General features: G+C 38.3%; 1 pseudogene; it reads right to left on the bottom strand.

The window, feature by feature from the left end:
• LOC107665970 (fibrinogen alpha chain-like) overlaps positions 1-2,651 on the bottom strand; it is a 3,358-nt pseudogene extending 707 nt beyond the window's left edge.
• Positions 2,652-4,321: the final 1,670 nt, after the last annotated feature.

Raw genomic sequence — 4,321 nt, 5'->3', positions numbered from 1 at the left:
TTGAAGTTAACAGCCCCATCCTCCCTCTGCTGAACCAGAGTCTAGCCCCCCAACCCAGTGCCCTGGTCACAGTAAACCTCTACCTCTTCCAACCTGGCCAGCTTTTTTTTGAACAGGCCGCTCTGACCGCCATTCGCATGCTTCTGCAGGATTTCAGCGCAATCTGAAAGAAGATTACACACCTGCTGATTAGGGCAGAGCTGCATTCGTTCCAGAGATCCAAATAAATCATTTCGGACCTAATTACGTTGTTCTGCATCATTGTTTCTAGATGAGCATTTGAGTGCAATTAAATGTGACATGTTATTTGTAATTACTTGGATATTAGTTTAGTCCATTACACCACACCACATGTTTCCAAGAAGCTCTAAACAAACTCTTGCTTGAGTTATCAAGAGAATTACTTTTGCTAATGGTTCACTTGTGTATGCTGCTCGAGTTAAGAGTTTCATTCAAGTGTACCTCCACCAACAAAGGCAGCCTTGCGCTCGTCGCGTGATTTCACACTTCGTGCGTGGATGTCGGGTAGATCTTCTTCCACGTCGCCACGCATGAACGCACCAAAGTCATCCCCAAAATTTGGGTCGCTAGAGAGGGTGGTCTTTGAGTAACTTTTGCTTCCATCTGACACAACTGTTTTCGAGGAGGTTGAGGATGAGGATAATCTTTGGGTATCAGTGCCAAGCCCCGTGAAGAAACCTCCACCGAAGCCACCTAGGTCATCGGTGCCATGAGAGAGAGTAGTGATGGACTTTTCATCCCCACCAAGTTTTCCTAAATCTTCACACCCGGGCCCACTTGCCGAAACCTCAATCTTCTCCACGGGCCCTTCTTTGGTGTGCGTTATCACTTTGCGCAGTGACTTGGTGCACTGCTTGATGGTGGAGGTGGAGGAGGAGGTATGTGATGAAGAGGAGGAAGTTGAGCCCATACCTGATGTGGGGAACTTGCTAACAGTGGCGGCAGATTCGGCAGTGGAACCTTCCGCCTCCAGAGTAAGCTGCATCTGACCCACGTCTCCGAAGAGGAGCTGCTTCTGCTCAGCTTTGCCCGTTCCACTCTTATATATGGATGGTAAAACCACGTCTTTCAACGGCCTGCTTTTCATGATTCCCAGGGAACTGACGGTCTCCACGCTCTGTACACGCAAAGCATTCAGATTGTCCATTTGCTTCTCCAGAGCCACATAGCTCTCCCTGTCCACCGAGAACTCACTGTAGCTGGCGCAAGAGCCCTTGCATGTGCGTAGTTTGATGTCAATGTCCACCTACGCCAAGAGATAATATTGGGAGAATGTCAAGAAATCAGTGAAGAGAGAAATAAATAAATATTTATGAAATAAATAATACACATTTATAAAAAATAATAAACATAAATATTTCTTTAAAAATACAAATAACAAGAGTGACAATTCATATTTTTCATATTTATGCTATTTCATATTATGCCATTTTTGTTGGCATATTTGGTGTAAGTACAAAGATGTCACTTTCCATGGAAACATGTTTCCAATCATTTTAAATAAAAGGTAATTGTTACTTTATTTTTCATAATTGTGATTTATATAATTATTTTAAACTTTCTCTTGCAATCATATTTTTAATTTTTTTTTCTCAAAGGGCTTCCATATATTTCTCATAAAATACAATATTAGACAATAAAATGCACTTTTTTATCTTTTGCTCACCTCAAGTCGCTGAATTACAACAACTTGATCTTTGACCTGCGACTTCAGAGCGTCCAGTAACCGAAGTTGACGGTCAATTTTAATCTTGATATCAGTAATCCTCTGTCTCAACTGTTCAGCCAAGGTGCTGTACCTGTTATCATTACCTAAGAGGAAGGAGGAAATATTTTCTATAGTGTCTTCTGAAAATACTTCTGTGAACTTCCACAAATCAACTTTATCTTTGGCATGAATGATCAAAATTTCCAAAAATCAAGGACGGAATCGAAGCGAATTCTTACCGGCGCTAGAGGTCAGTCGCTCTCTTAGGTAAGTATAAGTGTTTTTGGACACTTGATCAGTGGAGCGATACAGTTTCCGGCCCTCGTCCAGGAGACGACGAATCTTCTCAATCTTCTTGATGATATCATGGTCAGCTTTGTCTATGAGGCCTTGAATTCGGCAGCCGGATGGACATTTGGTTCCCTGAAGAATTTAAATGGGTATTTGCTATCTTTAGCCAACTTCCTGGTGGGCATTACATTTTCAGTCCTTAATGAAACCTTGACTTGATATTTATGACTTAAATAATAATTAAATACTAGTACATACCCAGTCATCATCTGTACACATAGGCCATTCGTTTGTCTTACAGGTGTCTTGTGCCTTGTAGCCGTGTTCAATAGGACGAGCACCTCTAGGGTTCACGACTGTGTCCTCTGACTGAAAAATAAAATAAATATTTAATTAGTGGTCATAATTTAAGAATTCAAATAGGTTAAAATAAAGATTGAATAAAGGAAATGTATTGACTGTTTGTTAGTGATTAGTGATAAGAGACTAAATGCGTGAAGAAATCACTCACCAAGGCAGAGGACACGACCACGAACAGGCAGAGGAGCGAATGTGTGAGCTTCATCTCTGGCTTCTCTGTGCAGAATACAGACTCTCACTGCTTGCACATCCCATATGAACCCTTCTGATTGATCAACAGATTGACTCATTATTGACCATGGTCACTCAGTCCCCAGCCCCCGCAGTCTGGAACACAGTACAGTGTTTGGACAGAGAAACAGAGATGGAGAGAGAGAGAGATGCAAATTACACAACTTTCAACCGTTATCAACTGGTTTACAGGAATGACAACGCATGGTGCTTGTACAAGAACTGGCACTGCAGTATGAGATTTGACTTTCCTTAGGGGGCTAAGAGTGCATTAGTGGAATATATTTTCAAAGCTCATTACTGTATCATTGAAAAAATATATATATCTGGGGAGTTTATGGGGTTGAAGAAAGATTTTTGTGCTGTTTGAAAGAAACTAATACTTCTATTCAGCAAGGGTGCATTAAACTGATCAAGGTTTACACACAGATATTCAGCAGCACAATGGTTTTAAAAATTGATAATAATAGGAAATGTTTCTTGAGCACCAAATCAGCATATTAAAATTATTTCTGAAGGATCATGTGACACTGAAGGCTGGAGCAATGGCTGCTAAAAATTCAGCTTTGCCATCCCAGGAATAAATGACTTTTTAAAATACATGAAAATAGAAAACAGCTATTTTTTATTGTAAAAATATTTCATAATATTGCTGTTTTTAAATAAATAAATGTAGCTTTGGTGACCATAAGAGACTCCTCTAAAAACATCTATACTGAGTAGGTATTTATTATATGGCAGCAGGTTGTTTAACATTTAAACTTTGTTTTGCCCATGTGTATATAATTATAAGGTTGTGAATAAATCATTGCTGACTGATTCGACAAGTTTCATTACATTGCATTTTTGCAAACAGGATGAATCATCATGAATGTTCAAATCATGAATCAACACTTTGCAAGTAGGATGCACAGGTGGGAGTTTGTGCTCATGAGGATCATTTCTAGGACTGTCCTTTTCAGTTACACAACCAATGTTTGTTTTGAGTTGCTTGGATGTGCGCTTAACTCTCATTGCACAATACAGATCACATCTCTTCTGTTAATGAAAGAAAGCTCAGCAGCACTGTTGTTCTTCTTCACTAAGTGTTGTGTACATTTACAATAGACTTAGGTCTACTATAGCCTCTTAAGACCCGGCAAAACATCTTAGGAATTTTTTTTTATTGTTTTGATGTCATTGTTTAGAGCATTAAAAAAATGTAAAAAAAAAAAAAAGTTCATTCATAAGTTATGCTACGTCCTTGGTAGAGGACATCTGGACTCAATTTCTTTTAAAAAATGAAAAAACATGAATGAACATGCATAGGCAAAAAAAATACATTTTTAGTTTTCAGGATTTTTTTTACCAAACTTTGTATAAAGATAATTCTCAACTATGTTATAACAGAATGATTTGATATACCATTTTTCTTCATGCAAAATGTGTGTAAAATGGACACAAACAGGTTTTCTCATTATATATGATGTATCTATAAACTAAATCTAATTTGCATATTAATGTGTTTCTGGGGCAACATGTAATGAAAAAAGAAGTGTAATATTCGTTGTGTCTCCCAAAATGCGTAATAAACATGCGTTTAGTCCCGGTGTCCTCATATGAGGACATCTATGAAATCATCGTCCTGTTTCGTAACAGAAATTCATATTTTGATTTAAAACCACATAACATTTTTCTGAGATGTTGATTTATGACACACAGTTTAAAAAT

Source organism: Sinocyclocheilus anshuiensis, unplaced genomic scaffold (assembly GCF_001515605.1).
Source record: "Sinocyclocheilus anshuiensis isolate Anshui unplaced genomic scaffold, SAMN03320099.WGS_v1.1 scaffold775, whole genome shotgun sequence".
Taxonomy (NCBI): domain Eukaryota; kingdom Metazoa; phylum Chordata; class Actinopteri; order Cypriniformes; family Cyprinidae; genus Sinocyclocheilus; species Sinocyclocheilus anshuiensis.
Note: the sequence above shows the minus strand (reverse complement) of the source record. Positions and strands in the feature narration are given on the sequence as shown.